The sequence below is a fragment of the Mirounga angustirostris genome, unplaced genomic scaffold (genome assembly GCF_029215605.1).
Source record: "Mirounga angustirostris isolate CCGP_5_RB_7025 unplaced genomic scaffold, mMirAng1.0.hap1 SCAF_2, whole genome shotgun sequence".
Taxonomy (NCBI): Eukaryota; Metazoa; Chordata; class Mammalia; order Carnivora; family Phocidae; genus Mirounga; species Mirounga angustirostris.
The window spans coordinates 49,261,471-49,275,053 of NW_026991710.1; the positions used below are offsets into that span (position 1 = coordinate 49,261,471).

At 33.8% G+C, this 13,583-nt stretch overlaps 1 protein-coding gene across 1 annotated transcript in view; it reads left to right on the top strand.

Moving 5' to 3' along the window:
* ADGRL3 (adhesion G protein-coupled receptor L3) overlaps window positions 1-13,583 on the top strand; it is an 819,557-nt gene that overhangs the window by 170,407 nt on the left and 635,567 nt on the right. Inside the window, exon 2 of the mRNA XM_045881084.3 lies at window positions 2,169-2,237. The gene's annotated coding sequence lies outside the window, so the exon portion shown is untranslated. The remainder of the gene's footprint in view (window positions 1-2,168; window positions 2,238-13,583) is intronic.

The window sequence follows — 13,583 nt, forward strand, 5'->3', positions numbered from 1 at the left end:
CTGTGCTATCGCTACCCATGATTGTTCAGACATGTAAAATATTTGTAAGATTGGACGGGCTTATTCTTCAACTGGGAAACAATACCTTATGTGTACAGCCAAGAAATTGCCAAAAAATTGGTCTCAGTTGCCTGTTCAAGTAGTCAGGCATACCATTCAGATATGGAATGGATTGCTCTTGTGGTACAAAACCTCACTAATTGAGCATATATGGGTGGCTACTCACTAGGAAAAATATAGCTTAAAAAACTCAAACAAAATATAATGCTTTTATTAGTGAATATTTTTACACTAATTTGTTTTCTTATATATCTGATGTTAATCAATAGTGATTCTATAAAGGAGAACTTAATTTTAATTTCATGCTAATGAGTTTCTGCATATATCGAATTCCTTATCCATTTGAGGACAAGATTATAGAATAGATACTAGATTTTGTCATTGTTTTGGCACATATATGATTACTTAACGTTTTGCTAATAGCATACTACTACGAATAGCATAATAAATACCAAGTATCATAATAATTAACTAATGAAGCTGATGCTCCTATAAAGCACATTTTAAATAGACTCACTACTTTTTTAAACTTTCTAGTTTAAAACCTGATATGACCAGTGCAGAGCCATTAGAAAACATTGAAATCCCAAAGAAACTTCTTTGAAGGATATTACTCTTTTTTTTCCCCCTTTTTGGTAAAATGTCTGACAAGTTGATATTAGTTTAATAATAAAAGAAATAGAAAATATTATGGCAATTTAAAGAAAATGAAGACTAGCAATCATCCCTGTAAATATACCACTTAAGTAAACTCTTTGTTTATTTCTATTATATTTTTCCTTTCTATTATTTTTAAAATATGAATTTGTTTAAATTATTGTAATCATGGTCTCTGTACATAAATACACAGAGAGCGTATTTGTATATATGATTAAGTGGCAAGATATATATTAAGGTGTTTCTCAATTTTTTTTCCACAGTTCTTTTTTTATTTTTTATTTTTATTGTTATGTTAATCACCATATATTACATCATTAGTTTTTGATGTAGTGTTCCATGATTCATTGCGTATAACACCCAGTGCTCCATGCAGTACGTGCCCTCTTTGATACCCATCACCAGGCTAACACAGCAGTTCTAATGGTAAAAGTGATTAAACACATCCCAGGATCTTATTAGAAGTATCTGTTGCAGGGGCTCCTGGGTGGCACAGTGAGTTAAGTGTTGGACTCTTGATTTCAGCTCAGGTCATGATCTCACGGCCCTGGGATTGAGCCTGGAGTCGGGAGGCCGTCCCGCCCTCAGCGGGGAGTCTGCTTGAGGATACTCTCCCTCAGCCTCTGCCCCTCCCCCTGCCCATGCGCGTGCTCTCTTTCTTTCTCTCTCCAAAATAAATACTTCAATCTTTTAAAAAATAAATAAAAGAAGATGTAAGTTTTTAAAATAAGCTCTATGAGGGTGCCTGGGTGGCTCAGTCGGTTAAGTGACTGCCTTCGGCTCAGGTCATGATCCTGGAGTCCCAGGATCGAGTCCCACATCAGGCTTCCTGCTCAGCAGGGAGTCTGCTTCTCCCTCTGACCCTCCTCCCTCTCCTGCTCTCTGTCTCTCATTCTCTCTCTCTCAAATAAATAAAATCTTAAAAAAAAAAAAATTAAAATAAGTTCTATGAGCTCTAAGAAATTTTCTGGTTTCTAGCAATGGACACTTTTTTTTTTTTAAGATTTATTAATTTGAGAGGGAGAGAGCATGAGCAGGAAGAGCAGAGGGAAACAATCTCAAGCAGACTCCCCACTGAGCATGGAGCCAGTCCTGGGGCTTGATCCCAGGACCCTGAGATCATGACCTGACTGAAATCAAGAGTCAGTCACTTAACCCAGTTGAACCACCCAGGCGTCCCTTGCATCTTTTTTAAATTAGGAAGATATTTAAATTCCCATATCTAATTATTCCCAGTGAGTGATACAGTAAATTAGATGGTTGAAGAAGATGTGTCAGAGGTAAATAGAATTTCATTTTTTATACTATGGTTCTGCTCCTATACCCCAAGCATTGTGGAAAAAAGGCACTTGACCAATAAAAAGAAATAAATGAGTATACCCAAATAGTCCTAAAAGTATAACCATAAAGTATTATTTTTTTCTCATCATCTAATGTATTTTTTTTTACAGAAATGTTTAAATGTTCAGTAAATCGGAGGAAAAGAACATGGACTTTTAGCTACTGAAGAGCAAATTAAGGTAACTATTAGATAATTTTTGCCAATCATAATTGTTAGTAATTTCAAAGTGTATTTAATATGTTTCCATTCAAGTTAGTATATGTTTTCATGAGGATCATATTGAAAATTGTTTAATGAGTTACTTAAATGTAATTTTGTATATTTTTGGGAAAATAAAATTGACATTTCTTGTGGACAAATAAATTTACATATTTAAATTTACATATTTGTCTACAAGAATTGTCAATTTTATTTTCCCAAAAATATACAGAATTCCATTTAAGGAGGTATACTCTAGGTAGATGAACAATAAATGTGTTATTAACAATAATTTACATTCCACATATTAATAACATAAATGATTTGCATCTTCTTCAGCAAATCATTTGAAGGCAAGTAGGTCTTTATATTAATCAACCAACAGTAAAATTGGAATTTCCTATGTTCTTGAAGTTACCATGTTAATTTCTGTCAAGTGACTTTGTAATATCTAGAATGTACATTATTATAAATATACAGCTTAAAAGTAGAAATACCAGTTTTCTTATTCACATTAAATCATGTTCATTTAATTTTGAGTTGTTGATTTAATGGTATGTATTATAAATTATTATAAATCTATTTTAAAAGATTCTGTACTTTTTACTTGGAGAGTACTGAGTAATTTAAGACTATAAAAATATTGCACTCACCTTTGTAGGCAATAAAATTTCCAATTGATATTCCTTCTTTTAGATATTTTTGCCTTAATTTCTTTGCCACTGCTTTCTTCAGCACATTCATTCACATAGGCAAACGTTGTTTCCTATTTCCCACAGTAGATATGATTGAATCTACTTTATATGTATTTACTAGCTTATGTATACATTAACATATAAATTTTGCAGACGCTCTTTTACTCTGTTGAATATGAAATGGGTTTTTGGTACTTAGTGATACAAATTAGTTAAATAAACAAAAACAGCCTGATTCAATTGTCTTTTTCAAAAAATTCAGCCATGCAAGGCTGAGATATGCTTGCTCTGGAGAAGTTAAATGCTGGTGGGAAAGATACGAAACTCTATAGAAATTACTGTATACATTTTATAAGAGTCACTGGCAAACTGTTAAGGAAACAAAAGTGGGAGCAAGTCACTGTTGCTGGAGGCTCTTGAAATCCTCATAGAAGTTATGAAATTCACTGCGGGGCTGTTGAGGCAGAGAAGGTGAGGTCATGCATTCCAAGCTAACAGAAGAGCTTATGAAAGGGTACACAAAGGAACAAGGAATGGCCATTGAAAGATTGATATTTCTAATGTTGCTGAAGGATTACTCATGCAGTGGGACAGTGTCAGGAGATGAATCTGGAAAAGTAGGTTTGGGGCAGCCATGCAAGGATCATGTTTGCTGGACTGGAGCTTAATTTTCCAGCCAAGATGTCTCCAGAGTGCTTAAGGGTATTTGTAGGGTTGTGGGAAGAAAATTTCAGAACCTCTCCTTGATACTCATTTTCATCACAAAATATAGGGAGGAATTAAGACCTTATAATGTTTAACATAATGACTGCTACAGGCACCCAAATACGAAGTTTTTAGAGGATTCATGGGGGTTTTTACAGTGTTAAATGATTAACAGTGTTTGTTCCATTGTTTTTTTTTTTTTTTTTAAAGATTTTATTTATTTATTCATGAGAGACAGAGAGAGAGAGAGAGAGAGGCAGAGGGAGAAGCAGGTTCCCAAGAAGCAGGAAGCCCGATGCGGGACTCGATCCCAGGACCCTGAGAGCATGACCTGAGCCAAAGGCAGACGCCTAACCATCTGAGCCACTCAGGCGCCCTGTTAAATTGTTTTTTAATTGTGATATAATTTTTATACCATTAATCCACTCTTTTAAAAAGTATACAATTTAGTATTTTTTGGTATATGCACAAAGTTGTGTAACATCACTATTATCTAATCCAGAACATTTTTATCTAGATTATACCCATGAGCATTTACTCACTTTTGCCTCTTTGCCCTGTTCCCTGGCTACAGCTAATATACTTTCAGCTTCTACGGATTTACCATAAAAAATGGAATCATACAATACGTGGCTTTTTGTACCTACCCTCTTCACAATGTTGTCGAGTTTTACCCTTGTTCTGTGAATCAGGACATAATTTTTTTATGTCTGAATAATATTCCACTTTATGGACATACCACATTTTGTTTATCCATTTATTAGTTGATGGACATTGGGGTTTTTTTAATACTTTTCGTCTATTATGAATAATGGCTGCTATGAACGTTTATGTACAAGTTTTTATGTAAGCATATGTATTCATTTCTCTTCGATATATACCAGTGGTAGAATATATGGTAACTGAATATTTTGTTGGAACTAACAAACTGCTTTCCAAAGGGGCTGCACCATTTCACATTCTCACCAGACATGTGTCTTGGTTTCACCCTATCCTTGCCAAAAGTTATTGGAATTTTGATTATAGCCATCCTAATGGAAGTCAGGTTGTATCTCACAGGATTTTGATGGCAGTGATTGTTTTTAAGAATATTTTAGTGTACCGATATTACGTGAGTTTGGATAAGTGCATTAACTGAATTAATGTCAATTTTTAACTAGACTACTCATATTTAGACAATTGATTTTAGAAGTGTTAAATAAAGATTACAAATTGAAGAGTATTTGATTACTACATGCCCAAAAAAATACAACAACAGCAACAAAAAATGGTGGGGCGCCTGGGTGGCTCAGTTGGTTAAGCATCTGATTCTTGATTTTGGCTCAGTTCATGATCTCAGAGTCATGAAATTGAGCCCTACATCAGGCTCTGTGCTCAGCATGGAGTCAGTTTAAGATTCATTCCCTCTCCCTCTGCCCCTTCCCCACCTGCTTGCGCTCTCCCTCTCCCTCCCTCTCCAAAAAAGAAAATAAATAAATTAAAAAATAGCAAAAAATAGCAGAGCTGATATTTTCTTTACTTGTATTATGGGATATTTTTTTCTGATTTATTATTTAATGTAAACATTAATAATCTATTTAGAGTTATTACAGATAGCTAAAAACTAAAATAATCAAGAAGACTATAAAATAGGGATTGGTCTCTTATAAGTGATTAAACTTGTCCTAAGAACAAATTTTGTCTTCACTATAAGTTAATGGTAGAACACAGCAACATGCATACAAGACTCAATAACATCTGGAGCACAAATAACCAGGTTTTTTTAGCAGTGTTTAAAGTCATGTTCAATCTAGTCATTTACAAATTTTCACTGAACTTTGATAGATGTTTAGAAGCCTTATTTGAGATTTCCTGCAGAGGAGGAATAAAATCATTGGAGAAAGCCTAGAACTTTCTGCTGTGTTCAAAATGGCTAAAATCACACATGAAAAATTATATGGCAACAATAAAAATTTCTCAGTAAATACTATTGGAAGATGATATTAAAAATACTGCTTTTATCAAAAAAGTATTCAAACAAATTATGTTGCATGAAAGATTCACTTTATTTTTCTTTAAGATTTTATTTATTTATTTGACAGAGAAAAAGAGAGAGAGAGCACAAGCAGGGGGGAGTGGGAGAGGGAGAAGCAGGCTCCCTGCTCAGCAGGAAGCCAGGTGCGGGGCTCCATCCCATGATCCTGGGTTCATGACCTGAGCCGAAGGCAGATGCTTAACCGACTGAGCCACCCGGGTGTCCCTGAAAGATTTACTTTAAACTTTGTGTATTTCCATATCAATTTATGTAAATTTATATTTGCTAGATTTTTTTAAAAAAATCAGGATTATTTATGCATAATTCATATATAGTAAATTCACTCTTTTTAATGCCCAATTCTGTTTTGACAAACACATAAGGCTGTGTAAGTACCACCAAAATCAAGATAGAGAATATATCTGCCATCCCTGGAAGTTCCCACTTCCCACCACTATAGCCCTGAGAACCTCTAGCTTCATTCTATTTTAGTAATGAAATATAAAACCAGTCCTGAGAGAAAGCAGAGCAAAGAGGTCAAGTTTGAGAGACAGACACTATATATGACCTTGGAGGTGTTGCTTATCCTCTCTGGACTTCAATTTCCTTATTTTTAATATGGGGTTAATAAAATTATGTACTGTATATCATTTAAAATAGAGCTACGCATAAGTAAGCACTTAGAAACACTAAGTGCTTGGTAAAATAAACTATAATTTTTTGAACCTCAAAGGAAGGATGTACTGGAGAAAATACATTTTCCACAGTAAATGACTTCTGAATGGATTTTTATCCATTAAAAATATCCATCCAATAAAAAGTATTTTATCCATTCAATAAACAATAATTTATTTATTTATTAGACACAGAGAGAGAGAAAGTGCACAAGCTGGGGGAGGGTTAGAGGGAAAAAGGAGAGACTCTCAAGCAGACTCCATGCTGAGCACGGAGACCGACATGGGGCTCGATTTCACCACTCTGAGATCATGACCTGAGCTGTAATTAAGAGTCAAATGCTTAACTGACTGAGCCACCCAGGTGTACCTCTTTGAATGGATTTAACCACAAAATGTCAAATCAAAGTTTTCAAAATAATTAAAAATAAATAAAGTAATAAATAACAATAAGGACCTTTCATAAATGTCACTTTCAGAAAGCTTTTGCTTAATAGCTCTATTCTTCCGATTCCTTGGGCATAAATCCCTGGAGTGAATCTTGAATTTTCTTTTGTACACGTTGCACATCCATCAGCACATACTATCTGACCACTTCTGAACATCTCCTTGGCTATTATCTTGATCCAGATCACAGTCCCCTGTTGCCTAAAGAATTACAATAGCCTTCACTTTTCCTTGCTACATCATTTTCCCTGTACATCACTCAAGCCTGTTCCATTTTCAGTCTCCTCTGCATTCCAGCTATCCTGGCTTCATTGCCATTTGCTGAATACACTAACCCGTTTTACTTGGGATCCTTAGCCTTTTGGTTCCTTACCCAATCACCATTCTCTCCATGCTTATTTCCTAGGCTTTAAATTTCCTTTTCTCATGGCAGCCTTCCCTCAACATCATATTTAAAATTGAAATTGCCAGGGGCTACCCCTCTGCATTCCTCTCCTGCTTTATTTTTCTCCTGACATATTATCACAGTACACACAATTTTGTTTATTGTTTCTTCCCATTAGTTAATATATTCTAAATATTTTCTCTTTATAGCATGCTTCTAGTTTCTATTTTTAAGTGTCTTTTATATTGGACAACAGACCTTGATCATGGATATTAGAAAGGTTTGGGTATTAGAAAGGTAGACAATGTGGGTCACTGCAGCTACAGGCAGGAGGATTATCTGGGAAATATATGAAATTACTCAGGTAAGGTGATGAAGACTTGGTTTAAGGCAACAACCCTGGGGATTGAGTGGTAGTAATACCTTTGAGACTATTTAGAAGGTAAATTTACAGGTCTTAGTGACTGACTGCATTTTAGTAGTGGGGGTTGAAGTCTCAGTAGGACGAGACTGAGGTTTGAAATGGCAACCTAATGGCTGGTGGCACCATTTACTCAGCTTTACAGAGCAGGGTTCTTTCTTTGTGTGTGTTTTTTTAACAATAATAATGGTTTTTTTACAGAAATAACATCCACAGCTAGGTGTTAATTTTTATCTCTAGATAGGAGTGATCTCTACTAATATAACACCTTGAACCAAGAATCATTACTTGTCTCATTTTTTTACCATTTGTTCATAGAAAGTAAAAAAAAAATTTTTTTTGGTTTGCTATGAAATTACATTTTCTAATTAATTTCAAAACCAGTCAAAGTACAGGATATAAAAACTGGCCATGGGCAGAGTAAAAGCACATTAATTATTCAGACAGTCATCCCTGCTTATTCCATTCTTGGAGATATAGTGGCTGTCAGAATCTGTCAGCTGTAGAGTTAGTGCCCTTCGAAATTTACATGCATAAATGGTGACCTTTGGAAAATTTGCATAAAGATAAGTCTGGCATTCAAATGATAGCTGCCAGTCAGTTGAGCAAAGCAAAATTGTCAACCACTACTTAAACCACAGAATGGGCCATGAAGCAGTAAACAAAAAATGGAGTACATACAAAGCAACAAGTAGGACTTTTTTCACCAAAAATGAAAATAAAACTTTTTAAAAAGATTTTATTTATTTATTTGAGAGAGAGCGCGAGCATGAATTGGGTGAGGGGCAGAGGGAGAAGCAGGCTCTCCACTGAGCAGGGAGCCTGATGCGGGGCTCCATCCCTGGACTCTGGGATCATGACGCTAGCTGAAGGCAGACGCTAAACTGACGGAGCCACCCAGGGGCCCCAAACCTTTTTAATAGAGTTTTACAAAGGCTAAATGAGTTATAACAAATAACTTAATATCTTTGGATCAGTATTTTCAGTAAACATAGTTTTATTCACTAAACATTTTTGTTAAAACTTTTATATCTTAAAAGTACTTAATTAAGTTTTAATCATTTAAAAATGTTAGATTTTACATTGTAAAACTGAAGCATACTCAGAAAATTTAGAAAATATTGCAAAGAGAGAATATTAGTATTACCTATAGTCCCATACCCAGAGGAAACCATGGTCAATATTCTAGTGTATATTCATAGTTATCTTTTAAATAAACAAATATACATACACGTATATGAGGATAAAAAACATGTTTAACTACCTTTTTAATGTCATCTTACTACATTTTGCTTATTATAAGTACTACTGAGATACATATTTATGTACATCTTTTTGTTTAAAATAAGTGATTATTCCCTCAAATAGATTTTTCGTAGTAGAATTACTAAGTCCTAGGGTATGACTCTTTTTTTTTAAGGCTTTTGGTATGTTGGGTTAAAATTTCCTTTCAACTTCTACTTTTATAAGATGTCAGTTTACTTGTATCCTCATCTTCTTCCTTTAATTAGTTTTAAATGTTGTATTTTAAATGTCTGATAAAAGCTTGACATTTAGGAAATTAAAATAAGGCAGAAAAATAATTATGAATTAAAAATTCATTTTTTTCTTTGATTATTGTTATAAATTTCAGTTTCTGTATAAAGTACCATCTCATCACTTACCTCACCCATCAGCCTAAACCTAAAACATTTACATTTCAGAACAGTGTTGAATACCTAAAACTAAAAGAAAAAGTAGTACAAACAAAATTTTAAAACTTTGAGCATTTAAAATAATTATACATAAATTGTGTGATAAGAGAGACTGGCGATCAGAGCAAATAAAATTCATTCTTCATCTCCTGTCTTTTTTTGTAGTCTCTGCCTGTTTTAAACACCATGCCTTTTCCTGCTGTGGTAAACAAAGTAGTGACCACCGTAATTTTGGAATGCAAACAGAACTCCTTCAGTTTTTTCATCTTGAAATACCTGAACATGTTCTTTAATTCAGTACTTTAAAGCTAAAACAAAAAGACTAGTTGAGAATGAATAGCATGGTGTATATACAGCTTTTTACTTATGTAGTTAACCTTGAATATGGGTGATATGTGAAAAGTACTAGTCCAGTCAAATCTCTACAAGGATTGTGATGTTCGTGTTCTGTTATTTCCTATTTTTTTTATGAATAAACCCTGAATTAGGAGTGGCCTGGACAGAATCTTGTGTTCTGATCCTTGTACTTTATCAGATTTTCATCTAAAACTGTTTACCACTGCCATTAATACATGGTAGTGAAAAAATATTATGGTGGTTCAAAAAAATCACTCATTTCTGCCTGAATCAGGGATGCTATATTGAAAAGAGAGATCTGCTCTATGCTATAAATATTTATAGATTGGGATTTTGTGCCACAGATAAAAGCTAAAAAACATTTCATTATTAGCTATTTACTTTTTTATTTTTCAGAAGAATGATTTGTTTATGATTTTTTAAATTAGGCATATACATTTAAAACTTTTTATTGAGTACATATGTTTAAAATTAACCATTGTAAATATGTGAGGAATTTTAACAAATGTATATACATATGCAACCATGTCTGTTATTTATCTGTATATCAGTCCCTTCAGCTGTCTATCTATGCTTATAGGTTTTTGTTTGTTTTGTATTCTGTGTGCAATTCTTTGAGATTTAAGACTTGTATAGAATTGTGTTTTCATCACTGTAAGTCAGGTGCAATATAGTTTTATAACCTAAAAATTTTCTTGTGCTGTCCCTTTGTAGTCATTCCCTGCTTCCATCTGTAACCCCTAGCAACTGCTAATCTGTTCTTTATTCCATAATACTTCAGTCCATATTTTTAGCTTTTTTGGAATGTCATGTAAGTGAATCATACAGTGAGTAGTCTTTTAAGACTGGTTTCACTTTTCATAATGCCTTTGAGAATCATCCTTGTTTTTTGAGTGTATCAATAATTTATTTCTTCTTTATGGCTGGGCAGTATTCTACTATATGGATGTCTCACAGTTCCTTTATCCACCTGTTGAAGAACATTTGGATTATTTCTAGTTTTTGGTGAAAATAATGTTACTATAAACATTCATATTTTGTGTGTGTATGTGTGTACACAAATTTTCATTTCTCTGAGGTAAATACCTAAGAGTTGGATTGCTGGGTCACCTGGTTAAGTGCATATACATGATTTTTAAATTATTTCTGTGTTTTATTTTGTCTTACTGGATTTTGTTCCTGTTTCTATCTTATTTCTATTTTAAGTGCTAATTACTTAAATTGGTGGTGTACAGAAATTTGTCTTCTTCTAGTGCTAAGTTATTAATTTTTTTTTAAAGATTTTATTTATTTATTTGACAGAGAGAGAGAGAGCAACAGCAGGGACACAAGCAGAGGGAGTGGGAGAGGGAGAGCAGGCTTCCCGCTGAGAAGGGAGCCCGATGCGGGGCTCGATCCCAGGACCCTGGGATCATGACCTGAGCCGAAGGCAGACGCTTAACGACTGAGCCACTCAGGTGCCCCCTAAGTTATTAATTTTTTTAATACTAGTTTATATTATCCAAGTGGAAAATACTGCTTTTAAGATTTTTCCTTCCATGATATTTTTTACTTTTCTTTAGGAGTGTGTCTTGTTTTCTTTAGTAAATTATCCTAAAGCAACTAACCACAAAAAACTAAAGCTTAACTTTTTCTGCACTGGATGCAATATTCAATTGTTTTATTCTAACTAAAACTTACGTGCGTTTTACATAGAAAAGACCCTCATGAGAAAATAGTTTATAGTAAGTAATAACAAATTTGGTCATCTGGGGTTGAAGACCCAGCAGATTAGTAGTACCAAATTATGCAAGAATAGCAATACTAAAAACTAACCATGAATTTTGACATTGTGTATTAAGGGTTGAGACCACATAACCACTAAAAGTCATTCATAAAATTTTAGTAAATATAGCAGGCTGGATAATTATATGTCAGAGCATAGTTTCTGTATGTATCTAAGAGCCTTTGAGTTATACACGTTTTACAATTGTGGTTCCTATTAGGAAGAACTCTGGATCAGGTTACCTTTACTCTAGGCCTGGTCTTGCCATTAACTTGCTATGAGACCCAGGGAACATCATATAATCTCTCTGGATTGTAGTATTCTCATTTGTCCAATTAGTGAGGGCAGCACTAGATTATCCATAAATGACCTTCTTGCTTTAAAAAAATAGGATGCTGCAATTCTGTGATGATCTTGGATCATTGAGAAGAAAAAGTTAGTTTGTATGTATGTTTAATATACTTTGTCAGAAGGCAAGGATACATACAATACATTTTTAAAAACTTCAAAAAGTATGTACAATTTAAAAAACAGTTTTGGTGTGTGTGTTTTAAAAGATTTTATTTATTTGAGAGAGAGAGAGAGAGAGAGAGTGAGCAGAGAGAGAGGGAGAATCAGACTCCATGCTGAGTGGGGAGCTGGACACAGAGCTTGATCCCAGGACCCCGGGATCATGACCTGAGCCAAAGGCAGAACCGATTGAGCTACCCAGGTGCCCCCAGATTTGGTGTCTTGAAAAAAATCCAATAAGTATTCCAGAAAGCTTGAATATTATAGAATTATTAATTTCCCTGTTTTTCAAAATTTTAATAATTTAAACAATTCTGGATTTTGTTTTATATTAAGTAAATATGAGTAAATATAAATTCATATTCTTATTTTTTAGAATTGCATGATTGTGTTGAGAGTTGTATTTGAAATTCTCGAATTTTTAAAAAAGTGTCAATAGAAATTTGATTATTGCCTCCTTAATTATGAAACATAGGCTTCAGAATAAATTCTCAATCTTTTCTGAGTAAATATGCATTTTCTGAAATAAAGCTTAAATACTCAAAAGAAGGGGAGACTGATATTAAAAATATCATCTTTGGTTGCATATGCGTAGTGCAGAAAAACGACTACTTCATGAAGTAACATATTTCAAAGGCTAAGGAATGTCATAAATCTTGAAGAGGAATGAAGATTAAAACACATTAATTTTAATTTCTTTTTAAAGTCATTTATTTAGTACATAGTATATTAGTATCTGCTGCATATAAGACCTCTGCTGTATTCTGGAGTGATAATGCTGTCCTAACCTAAAGAAAATCAGAAGTCTAGCTGAGGATACAGAAACATGTACAACTAGCTACATTACAATATGCTAAGTACTATAGTAAAGCATGAGAAGAGGAAGTAATTAATTCTGAATAAAAGGCCGTGGGAAAGCTTTGCAGAACTGGTTGCATATGAGAGGATTTTATTACTGAGAATAGAGAATGGGCATTCTAAGAGAATGGTCATGACAATGCCAGAATACTCATTAGAGACTAGGGAATATTCTGTTCTGGAGGATTATGATTTTCCAGAGTGATAGAATATTAGGTAAAGATACTTAAGAGGAAATTGAAGGATGTAGGAAGAGACCCTTTTTATATTATTATATATTTGGTAGAGACCTAATTGTAAAGTATTATTGGGATACTGTTGTTTTAAAGAGCAACAGGTCTTGGAAGTGTGAGAGATGCATTAAAGGTGGGGTAAAACAATTAGATAAAAAAACATTGCATGGAGGCTACAGCGACAGGTATGGTATTCTGTAAACTGTTGGCAAATAGCTGAGGTCTCAGCACTGATGAAAGTTCAAATGATGAACTCCCTTCACTGCACTTGTATAGAACCCTTTGAAATATGTACCTTTAGAATTTATTCAGCCCAGGGGAGCCACATTTTTTCCTTCTTTAAAACATAAATTTTACACTTAAATAAAACTTTCTTTTATATCTTCCCAATCCATGTAATATATAGTATATACATTTTTTTCTTGAGTCCTAAAATGTGTTAGTGGAAGAGAATTTAATTGCTTAAGGAAAAAAAAAAAAGAAACAAATAAATTGGATTTCTTGGTTTGGCTTAGTGCTGCCTTCAATGTTCTGAGGACAATAATGCAATTAGCTAAAATGTTTATCC